The 14631-nt window shown below is 37.3% G+C and overlaps 1 pseudogene; it reads left to right on the forward strand.

The window, feature by feature from the left end:
- LOC122739654 overlaps positions 1-13900 on the forward strand; it is a 49738-nt pseudogene extending 35838 nt beyond the window's left edge.
- Positions 13901-14631: the final 731 nt, after the last annotated feature.

A 14631-nucleotide genomic window follows, 5' to 3' on the forward strand; every position in this document is an offset into this window, starting at 1 on the left:
GAGGTTTTTCCCTTGTGTTCTGATTTTTCTTTCACAACATGACTAATGAAGAAATATGTTTAATGTGATTGTACATATATAACCTATATCAAATTGCTTTCAATCTTGGGGAGGGGGAAGGAATGGAAAGAGGGAGACAAATTTTCAATTGAAAATCTTATGAAAACAAATGTGAAAAGGTGTCTTTATATGCTACTGGAAAATAATAAAATGTTTTTATGATTTAAAAAAAAAGAGGGATAATCCAAGAGATCCTGCAGGCAAGCATTTGAAATGATGCCCGTGCTCCCACTCATATTTCCCTTTCAATGGGAATAAGGACCCAGACAAGCCTGAGCTTGCTGTACAGTCAATGATGAGTTTCTATGCGACATCCAGTTTTAGATGTCAACTAGGCAGTTGGATATGTGAGTCTGGAGGTTATAGAAGAGGTTGGGATACATAAATCTAAGAATTATTAGTATAGAGATAACCATTCCTACTGTGGAAGTTGATTTTTAACTTCCTGGTTCTACTTCCTCTCTTTCCATTTAATTCTCAACCCTTTGAAATCCCAAATCTAACCTAATCACTCCACTGAAAGTGACATTTCTATGCAAAATGGATGATTTTGATTACATTAAGTTAAAAAAAAAAGTTTTGTATGAACAGGAGCAATGCATCCAAAATTAGAAGGGAATCAGAAAGCTGAGAAAGAATTTTTACAGCTAGTGTTTCTGATAAAGACCTCATTTCTCAAATATATAGGGAACTAAATCAAATTGATAAGAATGCAAGTCATTCCCCAATTGAGAAATGGTCAAAGAATATGAATAGGTAGTTTTCATATGAAGTAATAAAACTATCTATTGCCATATGAAAAAATTCTCTAAATCACTATTGATTAGAGAAATGCAAATCAAAACAACTCTGAGGTACCACCTCACACCTATCAGACTGGCCAATATGAGAAAAAAGTAAAATAAAAAATTTGGAGATGCTGTGGACTAATTGGAACATTTATGCATTGTTGGTGGAGTTGTGAACTGATCCAACCATTTTGGAGTGCAATTTGGAACTATACCAAAAGGGCTTTGGGATTGTGCATACCCTTTGACCCAGTAATACCACTACTAGGTCTGTATCCCAAAGAGATAATAGAAAAGGGAAAGGGACCCACATGTACAAAAATATTTATAGCAGCTATTTTTGTGCTGGCAAAGAATTGGAAGTCAAGGGAATGCCCATCACTTGGGGAATGGCTGAACAAGTTGTGGTATATGAATGTAACGGTATATTATTGTGCTGATGATCAACTGTGATAGACTTGGCTCTTCTTAGCTGTTCAATGATCCAATACGATTCCAAACAATTCATGATAGAAAATGCTCTCCACATCCAGAAAAATGAACTGTGGACTCTGCAGATTGAACCATACTGCTTCTACTTTTGGACTCCTTTTATCTTCACAATATGACTAATTCAAAAATATGTTTAATACGATCGTGCATATATAACCTATATCAAATTGCTTTCTGTCTTGGGGAAGGGGGCGGGCAAGGAGGGAGGTAGAAAAAATTCAGAACTAAAAATATTATGAAAACACTTGTTGAAAACTATCTTTACATGTAACTGGAAAATAATAAAAAAACATTTTTGGGTGGGGCAATGAGGGTTAAGTGACTTGCCCAGGGTCCCACAGCTCTTAAGTGTCAAGTGTCTGTGGCCAGATTTGAACACAGGTCCTCCTGACTCCTGAGCCAGTGCTTTATCTACTGTGCCACCTATCTGTCCCCCCCCCGGGAAAATAATAAAATTATTTTATGATTAAACAAGTGACATTTCTAAAGTTTGCAGTGATATCATAATAGTCAAAGATGATAATATTTTCTCAGTTCTCATTCTTTAAGTTTCCAGTGCATTGGACACTATTGGTCCTTTTCTCCTGGATACTAAGCTCTGTCTGGAGTGCTTTGATAATATACTCCCCTGATTCTCCTCTTAAAGTCTTACTTTTGTTTCCTTTTCTGGTTCATTATCTATATCCCACCCCCAAATGTGTGTGGTGCATGGGGAAGAGTAGCACCTCTGGTATGAGGGTTTGCTGATCACTTGTCAGGGCTGCTCATCAACCTTTGGTGTTCACCTTCCACCCAACTTTCACTTTTGGCTCCAAGAAGCTACACCATTCCCAAGTGCATGCTATATCCCAGAAAAACCATATCTGTTGACAGATTAAACCATTGTGCGGTAACTGATAGATCTCAAACCTGTTGGTGAGTTGAGGATGGTCTACTTTAAGTATGTGAAGACTTCCCCTAGTAGAATGGGCAGATGAGAACAATTTGTTTTAACATCAATGAAGGCAGCTGAAACAGGAACTGTAGAGTGGTTAGAGCTTTGTCAGACATCAGATATGCCAAGGTCATCCACTGCATCCCTGGCCATTGCCAGTCATCTTTACTTTTGTCTTTCCACTGGATTTTGATGGCTCTGAAAGAGAGAGTGAGAATAAAGACTGCAACTCTACCACAACTAAATCCAAGTCATGCATAAGCCAAAGCATCACTTCATGATGTCACTGATCTCCTTCAAAAAGGAAGAACAAACAGCATCTATACCATACCCCTAAATCCTAAATGTAGATGTCCTTGTACAAGGTTCTGTCCTAGGTTATCTCTTCTATTTCTGCTCACTCTTTCTGTTTCTGTCTTTTCTTGTTTTTGACTCTCTCTCTCTCTCTCTCTCTCTCTCTCTCTCTCTCTCTCTCTCTCTCTCTCTCTCTTTCCCTCCCCCCCTCCCTCCCCCTATCTCCTTGTGATTCTGTCTGCCACTGTGTCTCTGTTTTTCTCTGTCTCATTGTCTTCCTCTGCCTCTTTCTCATTGTAACCTTATCAACTCCATTGGGTTAAGCATCATTTTTATGAAGATGACACCCAGATATCTATCAAGCTCCATTGTCGTCCCTCGGTTTCTGTCTTGAGTTCCCATTTATCTATTTGATTTTTCCAGTTGAGTGTCCTTGACAAAAAATTTGATCAACAAATTAAAACATAAAATGCTATCTTTCCCTGCCAAGTCTTCCCCCCTTCCAAATTTTCCCATTTCTGTAGAAGGCATCACCATCTTTCTAGTTTTCCAGAACTATGCATTTTATATTACTCATTCTCCTTTACCCACATTTTAAACCAGTTGCCAATTCTTGACATGTAACCCTTCCCAAAATCTCTTGCATTTAACCCTTTCACTCCACTCATTTGTTATGACCTTGGTTTATGCCCTTACCATATGTCACCTATATAATTATGACAACTTCCAAATTATTCCTTCTTGGTAAAATATCTCCCCATTTTCATCCGTCCTTCACCCAGCTGTTAAGTTAATCTTAAAAATGTAGGCCTGACCACATCATCCTTATTAAATAAACTTTGGTGACTCCTTATTGCCTCCAGAATCAAACATAAAAATATCCCTTTTAGATTTAAAGCCCATCATAAGCTGATGTCCTGATGTTCTCCTACATTTTCAATCTTTTTCTAAGTTACTCTGTTAGATATACTTGGAATCTACCATTAGTTTCCTTACTATTCCTCACTCCATACACAGACTCCAGACATTTTCACTGGCTATGCTCTATGTTCTAAACTGTCTTCTCTCTTTTCTCATCTATGCTTGCTGGATTCTTTTCAGTCTCTAATAAAGATCATTTTGTCCAAGAAGTCCTTCTGAATCCTCCTTCTCCTTTGTATATTACCTCTAAGATTATGACTAATTTATCCTGTATACACACACACACACACACACACACACACACACACACACACAGAGTCATTAACATTTTATCTTTCTGATTCAGATGTGAGCCTACTCAGAAGAGGTTCTTTCTTTCTTTCTTTTCCTTTCTTCCTTTCTCTCTTTCTTTCTTTTTGTTCTCTGACAAACTATTTTAATGAACCCAATTTCTCTTTTCTCTTCTTTCCTTCCTTCTTTCATTCCTTCATCCCTCCCTCCCTCTCCCTCTTCCTCTCTCTCTTCCTTCCTTACTTCTTTGTTCTCTTGCATTTTTGCTTTCTTTCCTGTCTATATCTATCTGTCCATCGATCTCTCTATCTGTCTGTCTCTCTGCCTTTCTATCACAAAATTGCAGAATGTGAGAGTTGAAAGGAAATCATGTCCTCATCAGTCATCTAGACCTACCCATACACAAAAAATTATCCCCAATACAATAGACCAAGAAGCGGTCATCCATTGTCTGAGTCTACAATTAATGGGACCCTCTCACTTATCTAGGAATCCCATTCTTTTTAGGGACAACTCAAATGCTTAGTTAGTTGTTTGTTTTTCTTTCTAACACCAAGTCTAAATTTGTTCCTTTTTAATCACTATGAAAAAGAAAAGTACATGAGGCTTTGGAAATGCTTTTCACCTAGAAAGCAATGGAGAGAAATGTGGGGAGTAAGTGAGAAAAGGAAGCAAAATAAAACCAATAAGTAACTTTGAAGAAAAGGATTAACTATGTTATTGAGAAACAGGAAGAGTAGATGGGCTGATAAGGTACTATGTTTGAGAGGGGACAGAAAGTCTAAGTGTTCTAAAGATATCCTTGCAATGTCAGGGGAATTTGAGGGAAGTCTCCAATATAATGATTGGACATTGTAATTAACTTGCAGGTGGGAAGCTGTAAGAGAAGACGAAAAAGTACATATGGGGATGGGTTATAATTTATATCATTGGTGGAAGGTCTTGAATTTATATGACCACTGAACTCCTGGTACATTTGAGTATATTCATAGCATGTCTTTGTGACTGAATCATTGAAGATGACAGTATCTATGGAATCAGATCTGTAGGTGAATCAGAAGGCAATGGACACTAGTAATCAGTCTGATAGAATTTAGACTTAGTCTAACACTTTCACTATATTTGACAACACATTTTAAATGGATACTTAAGCTTAATATTAAAGATCACACTGTAAATATATATATATATATATATATATAAACATATATACATATATATATGAGAAACAGATCATATATCTCACATTACAAGTAGGACATAACATTCTTAAGCAAATAAGAGATCTAGGTAATTACAAAAGATAAAATAAAATATTTTGATTACATGAAATTGAAAATATTCTGAATAGACAAAATTAATGCCCCCATGGTAAGAAGGAAAGTAGTTGAATTGGGGAAAAATCTTTGTATCAAATGCTTCTGATAAGAATTTGGCAGCTAAATGATTCTGAATAGAGAACTGGGACTTCAGAGAGAAAGACCTGTGTTCAAATCTGGCTATAGACATTCACTAGTTGTGTGACTCCAGGCAAGTCACTTGACCACTGTTTGCCTCAGTTTTCTCATTTGTAAATTGGGAATAATAATAGTACCTTCCTCACAGGTTGTAAGGATAAAATGAGATAATAATTGTATAGTTTAGCACAGTGTCTGACATATAGTAAGCACTATTTACATCTTAGCTATTTTTAGAACCAATGAAACAATATACACAATGACGACAAGTATATAAATGTAAAGAACACACATACAAATCAAAAGTGAATGTACTAAAATACCAAAGATCCCACAGGGCTCGAATAAGGAGGTGTGAGAGGACATCCACAACCTTTCCCTTTGTGGAGGAGAGAGGCACACAAATATTAAACATTGTACAGGTTTTTAAAGATTGTTTTTTTTAATATATTGATTGTTGATTCTCTTCTCCTTTTAATAGTATTTATTATTTGGGATGGATTCATGTCAAGGGGATGGAGAGGGATATTGGGAAAAACTTTGATGATGCAAAATCAAAAGACATTAATATAAATTAATTAAAAACAAATCAAACCATAAAAAGGCAACGGAGAGAAACATGGTAAGATTGAGGAGGCTGCATCTTATTACCTACTTGGGCTCATGGCATGCTCTATAACCTGACAGCAGGGACATGAGTGATTGTCGAAATGAGTGAGTGACCTGAATCCATAAAATCTGAAAAGACTTGGAAGAACACTTCTAACCATTGTATAGATGCCCTATAGAATATTTAAGCTGGGGACATAATTATAACTGGCATAGAGGATACAGTGTTGAACATGGGAGTCATGAAGTCTTCAGTTCAATTCCTGTACCAAGCAATTACTAGTTGTGGCACCCTAATTAAGACTCTTTACCTATTTTACCCTCAATTTCCTTTTAAGTAAAATATGGAAGTGAGATTTGATGATTTGTAAGGTACCTTCTAAATCTATGTCTAGATAGATGAGAGGACATGGCAGGGTTGTAATGTAATGTACACTGTTGGTGTACATTCTGGATCCCCAGAATGGATGAGGTCACAGATTTGTGAAACAATCAATAGAGTCTAGCATATTCATTGGAGGGTGGGAAATTGGAGGTGGGAAGTCAGTGGAATCTTGCCTTTGTTAAAAGTTGAAGCAAAGCAATCTAGTACTTAGTTCTCCAAATCCCCAAAGTTAAACAAAAAAAAAGTTTACAAAGAATGACTGCATTGTGTTACTGTTAACAGCTCAGTTCCCAAAACAGTCTTCCTTTCCCAGTCTATGAATATCTAATTTCCCCCACCTACACCATCGGAAACACAGTGGAGAATTCTGTGCCTTTTAATATAACTAAGACTTCTGTAAACTCAAAGAAAAGCCTACTTGAATTCTTAATCCCTAGTGTAATCCATGTTGAAACAGCTGTCAGAGAGCATTCTGGGTATGAAGTGTTTGTGAGGATATTGAGGGATGGCCTAAAATAATATAAATTGGCAATGAGCCCCGACTAATTCACAGGGACAAAACCCACAACATTCAGATTTACACCTAAGTTTGCCTGGAACTCTAGGGGAAGCAGTCCTAATTACTCTCTGGCATCAGCTGCAATGCTGAGGCAACAAAGTCATAAAGGGTGGGGAAATATGCAAATATCTATAGCCTCATTAACAAAGTCATCAACAAACAGAACATCTTTGCCACATTAGAGTCAAATAGTCCTCCAGCAAGTGGCACAGAGAATGGAGGTTATGGCTAATTGAATTTTATTACTTTAAAGAAAATGTGTTAGGCTTTGATAATGTTAATAATACTATTATGATTCTTCATTTCAATGTGCAAATGCTTCTGGGTTGTCAAGAGCCAAAGCAACAGAACCAAAGTTCTGGCTGAGTGATTATATGTCTTGAATCTTTCTTTCTTTATTGAATGGCTCAATTCCATGTTATCTTTTATGAACTTGACCAAATATCTCCCATCTTTAAAAACTTTTACTATGTATTATCATCACCCTGGACATTCAACCTTGAGTCTTCTTCCAGTTCTCAGTCCTACTCCTAGAAGTCTCTGCTACTTATGCTGCATTCTCCTCTTCTCCTCTTTGTATTAGATCCTTGGCAATCTGGCTTTCTAGCTTACCATTCAAGCAATTAATCAATACTATTCTCCCCAAATTACCAGTGATCTCTTTCATTATTTCTACATATATACGATATATGTGCATGTGTATGTGTGTGTATGTATATGAATATGGTATAGACATACAAATTTCTGTATTTATATAAGTATACACATATCAATTTATTTATGTATGTACATATTTAGTGTATATATGTTTAAACATATATAGATATTTATTGTATGTACATACATGCACACATACATACATACACACATCAAGCAAACAGAAAAACTTTGAAACTATTGTATAATTTTATTTTATTTCTGTTTTGTTTTGTTTTTTGTTTCATTTTGTTTGTTTTTGTGGGGCAATGATGGTTAGGTGACTTGCCCAGGGTCCCCCAGCTGGTAAGTGTCAAGTGTCTGAGGCCAGATTTGAACTCAGGTACTCCTGAATACAGGGCTGATACTTTATAGACAATACCACCTAGATGCCCCTATTGTATAATTTTAAATAGACATGCAATCTGTACCTAGCATAGGCATAGGGTTGCACATACAAGTGTATATGTGTACATATATGCAATATAGGCATAGATAAATTTACTAAACTTTCCTCCATAGGACAACCCTTAATAATGTTGCTGCCTTAGAATTAGGGAAGAAGGGGTTGAAAGCTGGCAGAGAGGTCCATACACAACTGTAACCATTTTATTAGACAGCAAACTGTCTTCTATTCAAAATATGTATTCATTTATACATCTATATACAATCTTGGGCCACATTACATAAAGCTTTCATGTTTCTTGAAATCTGCTTGTTTGAAAGCCATGCTATTTGTCTCTTTGCGTCTACATTTCTATATTCAATGAAGAAGAGAACATGAGGATTCCCTATATAGCAGCTGCATATATATTACAATTGCTTGCATTCCTTCTAAAAATTATATAAGAAACTCATCATGCCCAATTCACAGTTGTTCTTTTTGCGTTTTTTTCTTCTTACCTTCCTTCTATTCTTGGTTCATTTTTAAATGCTTAAATGTATTCCCAATTTTTTTTTAAATTTACAATTAAATGGAGTCAAGTAACACAAATCTCCACATTACCATGTCCAAAAATATGTTTCAAGCTGCCCCTGGGGTTTGTAACTTGTTTTTCAAGGAGTGGCTAGCATGCTTCATCCCATCAGCCCTTGGTGCTGATTGCTTTAACCATCATTCTTAAGACTTCTGATTTATCTTATCTTTACAATGTTGTAATTATTGAATGCAGTGTCCTCTTGGTTCTACTGCCTTCCTTCTCCTTTAGTTCACATGAACATTCCCATGTTTCTTTGATGACTTCATCCCTTTTCTGATTTCTTATGAAACAATAATAATCAATTACATTCATAAAACAATTTGTTCAGTCATTTCCTGGTTGATAGGTACCTATTTTGTGTCCATTTCTTTTCTACAACAACAAAAATTCTGTCACAAATATTTTTGTACACATGAGATTTTTACCTCATTCTTTTATTTCTTAGGAACACATGCCTAGTAATGTTATGTCAGTCACAATGCAATGATTTTCAAGGCACAGTTCCAAATTCCTTTTTGTAATGGTGTAAGAATTTGAGCGCTACCAACCTGCTGAGAAAGATATTGCAGGGAAGCCCTGTCATGAGGAGAAAGCATGTGACTTGGCATTCACATGTGAGTTAGTATCTGGAAGTGACCTTTTCTGGGGTTTCAAAGTGTGTTAAGATAATGGATTTAGCTGATACTCAGGGACCCACCTGGAGATTTAAACTGATTAAATTAGATAAGGTAGGGGCAGCTAGGTAGCACAGTGGATATACTGTGCTCCTATTTAACCAGGCGATATCTTGGGTCAAGTCTCACTGGCCTTGGAGTCAGGAGGACCTGAGTTCAAATCCGGCCTCAGACACTTAACACTTACTAGCTGTGTGACCCTGGGCAAGTCACCTAACCCCAATTGCCTCACCAAAAAAATAATTAGATAAGGTGACTTACGGTTGACTGCTTACTAGATTGTAAGCACAAAGAGTACTTAAGAAAGCATGGTTCTCAGAAGCTAACAATTTTGAACTTTGACCACCTTCCAACCCAGTCAACCAATAAGCTTGAACAACCTCCCATTGCTGGAAGGGGACAGGAAGGAGGAAGCAGAGGCTATGCAGGAAGCTCACTCTCTTTTGGTTCCTGACTTCAGAGGACTTCACAGGGAAGTTGAGGAAGATAGGAATTCTGTTCTCAATCTTTCTCTTTCTTTTACTCTCTTTCAATAAACCCTTAATAACATAAACTCATTTATCAGTGATTTTAGTCAGTTTCCCCCAAAACTGGGGGGACAGATTAGAACCTACATGTAGAAATTTAAATTACACAAAATGTCAGACCACCATCAGGAAGTGATGTTTGCTGCCCATTGGTCCTGTCAATCAGTGCTACCAACCATTTAGCTTGAAGCTGTGTGTGTGTGTGTGTGTGTGTGTGTGTGTGTGTGTGTGTGTGTGGACAGCCCTGTTTCCTGTTTAACAGGAGTCTTCTGGGAGGAGCGAGGCCTTTTTGTTTCGGTCCCTTGGCTTGGTGGCAGGACAGATGCTGGGCTTTCTTAGATAGTTAGATGAAGTTTGCTTTTTACCTATCTCTCTGTTTACTAACTTCTAATGCATTTTAATAAATATTTAAAAGTCTAAACTCTTGCTAAAGCTTCATTAGATTTTAGACATCATAGCTTGAATTTTAGTCACTTAAAATGGTGAGGTCAGTTCACAGCTCCATCAAAGGAGTATTAGTGTATGTCTTCTTTTATCCTTTCCAGCAACTGTCATGTACGTTTTTTTGTTTGTTTTTTTTGTCATCGTTGCCAATCTTGTAGGCATAAAGTAAAACCTCAGAGTTGTTTATATTTTAATTTGCATTTCTATAATTATTAGTTATTTGGAACATTTACCAATTATTTCTTAATTCTCAAAACTGATGATCATTTTTTATGGTTAATCCTTATCTTTCTTTCTTTGAAAAAAATTATCTGTAGCATTTAATTAACTATCCTTTCCTTTTTTTGTAATTTCTCTTCTCTGGGCTTTCATAATGAAATTCTCTATGGGAGTTCATCCTATATAACTATTCCTACCCAGTTTCCTTTGCTGGTTCATTGTCCATATTATTTCCATTACATGTTACCTAAGTCTCTGCTTTGGTCCATTTTCCCTTTTCTTAGTGCTTTGCCTCATCAGTTTCCCATGGATTCAATTATCATGTTTATGCATATAACTCCCAAATGTCTTTCTTGAACACTTGTCATCAACTACCTATTGAATATTTCAAATCATATGTAGAATGGACATTTGAAGCTTGGCATAGCCAGAATCAAAATTATCTTTGCCCCTAAATCCACCATTCTTCAGAAATGCCTTTGTTTCATTTTTTTTAAGTTTATAATTGGGATTATATTTTGTTTATTATAATCCTTCACCTCATATATCCATTCAGTTGCCAAACCTTCTTATTTCTACCTTCACAATATCGCTTGCATCTGACACCTGCTCAGTATTTAATCAGGTGATATCTTGGGTCAAGCACGTATTTCCTTTAGCTAGGCTTATTACAATCACCTCCTAATTGATGTCCCTTCTTCATGTATCTTTCCAATCCAACAAACATTCCAAACAGCTGCCAAAATTATTTTTCTTCAGCATACATTTAAACATGTCATCCCCTCTTTGATGCATTCTGGTAATGTGATATTACTTTGAAGATAAAATAGAAATTCCTCCCTTCAGCGCTAAAGCTTCTTTATGAAACAAGCCCAAGCTACCTTTCCAGGTACTTTCTGCATGATTCCCTTACTTGGTCTTTGTGGTTCTTCTATCTTAAAGACTTGGCCTTCGTGATGTCCACACACAAGGTGCAATAGCTTCTGTATCTTTGGCTTTGTCCTGGCTCTCTCTCCCATGCCTGAAATCCCCTCTTTCCTCATCTTTACCTTTTTGTCTCACATTTTTTTCTTCAAGAAGCAACTCACTAACCACCTTCTGAATGAAGATTTTACTGTTTTGTCCTCCCACTCAAACTGTATAACTTCCTGAGAAAACTTTCATTATGCTGGAGAAACTGATATATTCAGTGACTTGTCCAAAGTCATGTAGCCACAATTTCAGACATGGGACTTAGATCTATGTCTTCTTGGATCAAAAATCAGCTCTATATTTATTATAAAACAGTGTCCAAGGGAAGCAAATTGGCTTGGCCAACTCTAGACCTAACAAAATTGTCTTATTAATGTTGTGTCAACATTAGCCATGTGTTCAGCAAGCTGTGATGGAGCCACAGATGGTCCTGATGAACAAGAATATTTATAGGACAACAATTAATCAAAGCCAAAGAGAATGGTCTGATCAAAAGAACAGTTAACCTGAATGAAAGCAAAATAAATCATTTTTTCCATTGAGATAGTGGTTTTATTGCCATGCAGCAGAATTCAAAGTTACAGAATGCTGCATTTGAAAGAGACTTTGGAGACAACTTAGCCCAACACCTACATAAATGTGATTCTCTTGTGCAGCATCTTGACGAGAGGCCATTCAACTTTTGCTTGAAGACCTCCCAGGAGAGGGAACTACTACTTATCTGAGCAACACCTTCCACTTTGAAGGAGTCTTCATTGCTAGGGGTCTTTCTTTGTTTGGTCTGACTTGGCTACATGAAGATGGCCCACATAGGGGGTTAAGTGGTACAGTTTATGGACTGCTGGTCCTAGAATCAAGGGGACCTGAAATCAAAACTAGCTGTGTAACCCTAGTCAAGTCACTGAATGCTGTTTGCCTCAGTTTCCCCATCTGGAAAATGAGCTGGATAACAAAATGTCAAACCACTCAAGTATCTTTGCCAAGAAATCTACAATCTGTGTCATGAAGAGTGAGACATATGGGACTTAGACAACAACTTTACAATCCAGCCCCAACCTCATTGCTTCTAACTTCTGGAGCCAAAAGAAAACTAAGGAAACCCCTCTTCCAAAAAGCAGTTTTTAAAGAGCTTGAAAACAGCACCATAATTATGCATCCTTTCCCCCACTTTCAGGATGAGGAAACAACTCCAATGCCTTGCCTTGACTTGTCCAATACTACATAGTTTGTAATAGTACATAGCTCCTAGGTGGCACAAGCAAAGGTAGAATCTAGGTTTTGTCATAAGGAAAGCAAAGGTCTTTTCCCCAAGTCCTAATGTCTGCTATTTTTATCATGTTGATCATGTATTGCTTAAACCTAAAGCTTAGGGAGAGTCATAGGTTCATCCATCATCACCTAGCTCAATGAACACACCCTATCACCCTGACAACCCTGAAATACGGTGATGCTTCTGGAAGGCAAAAGATAAGCTGCATTAAAATCCTTTACAGCCATCAATCACCCAGAATAATAAATAGTAAATGACATTCATATCATGCTTTATATTTTTTTCAATGCACATTACCTGCATTATTTCACCTGAGACTCACAAAACCCCTTATGATAGGTAGCAGAGGTAATATTAATCCCATTTTCTATATGGTAACACTGAGGTTCATAAACTTTAGGAGACCTTTCCAGTGTCTCACATTAAGCAAATGCCAGATGTGGGATTTGAACCAAGGTTTTTTCCCCATATGAGGAATTATTGGGATTGGAATTTAATAATTTATGAACAAAGCTTGGCTATGCCTACCACAGTGCTTTGTATAGAAATTCAAAGGAATTATATGCTAAAAGGACCTTACAAAACCTCTAGCCCCTTAAGTTTGTCTTTGGGGAACATAAGGCTCAGAAAAATCACTAATTTATCTAAGGTAATGTCAATTACATATGCTAACAACTGGATTTGAATCCACAACTCATCTTTCAGTGGAAAGATAAATTACTGGTTATAGATTCTGCCTTCATCTAGGTGCCTACAACTACTGTAAAGTTACCAATAGGGATTCATGGAGATGCTCATTCTTAATGATGAGAGAAGAGAGGTGATCTGGAATTTAGAGATGTTTCTTGGAAATGGGAAAAGGGATATGGGTGTGGTTAAAGAGGCTTGCATGGAGATCAATGTATGTTAGAATCCTTTTGCTTTTTTGTGGGCCTTAAGGCAACTGTCTCAGAAGCTGAGATTAAGGCTTTCTCTGAGGAGAGTCTCTAAATGTCTGGAGAAAGTGAGCTGTGCTCCTTAATTATTGTGCTTGAATTTGGACCCTGAGCATTGGTGAGCTCTCTATCTAGTTCTCTTTCATAGGTGTGGAAGGAGGCAGCCTTGACATGAACTCTGTTTCAGGAAAAGGTGGTGCATTCACTGGGGCCAGGACACTATGTGTGAATCTGCAATTTCAAGAAGACATGTGGCCTCCAGCTTTCCTGAAGATCCTGCTGACCAGACATATTGCCATCAAAGTTACTGAGCAGACAACCTGTATATATCACTCCCAAGTGAACCCTGCTGACATTGACCTCAGCCCAGTAGAGGAAATAACCCCTGATTGACCCTTGGGACCAGTTGTGCGAGAAAGGACCTAAAATCAACCAAGGCTCTTGGTTCATGAGTTTACTTGACCCTGATAAATAGAACCTAAATCCCTTATATGCTCTCTACATTGCCTTTGTTATGTGTGCTTTACATTCTGTTCTGCACCTTTGGTATAGCGGACATCAAAGAGCTCATCATTTTTATGTGTCTGATGCAACATGTCAGTCCTGCTTTTAACTGGAAAGGCTGCTAGATATATGCACATACCTCTTTGTCCTTGAGAGAAAGAATGCCCCTAGTTGAGGGGTGGGGAGGGGAGACATTAAATACCTGTGTGATTATTCTTTTCCAATCAATAAGATTAACTTAATTATGATACCAAATGTGACTTTCATGGGCTGAAGGAATGAGTCCTCTCACTCATCTGTTTTTAATTAGAAAAAAAAAAATCACTAACCTTTCACATTTCTCACCACCATCCCCTTAACCTTACAACATGTTGTAAGGTGACCAGCTCAGCATTTTGAGCCAAAGAGCACTCCAAGGTCAGACAATGAGGTGGCTGATGGGATGCAGTTATGCTCTATCACTAAGGTAGAATGTGAATATTCAGGAAAGAAAGGTGGGTGGGGAGGCAGGCACACACATGCTTGTTTGTTGGTTGGTGTTTTGTTGTTGTTACTGTTTTCGTTGTTTTGTTTTGGTGGGGTTTTTGTTGTTGTTGTTGTTGTTCTTTGAGGATAGCCCC

Source organism: Dromiciops gliroides, chromosome 2 (genome assembly GCF_019393635.1).
Source record: "Dromiciops gliroides isolate mDroGli1 chromosome 2, mDroGli1.pri, whole genome shotgun sequence".
NCBI lineage: Eukaryota > Metazoa > Chordata > Mammalia > Microbiotheria > Microbiotheriidae > Dromiciops > Dromiciops gliroides.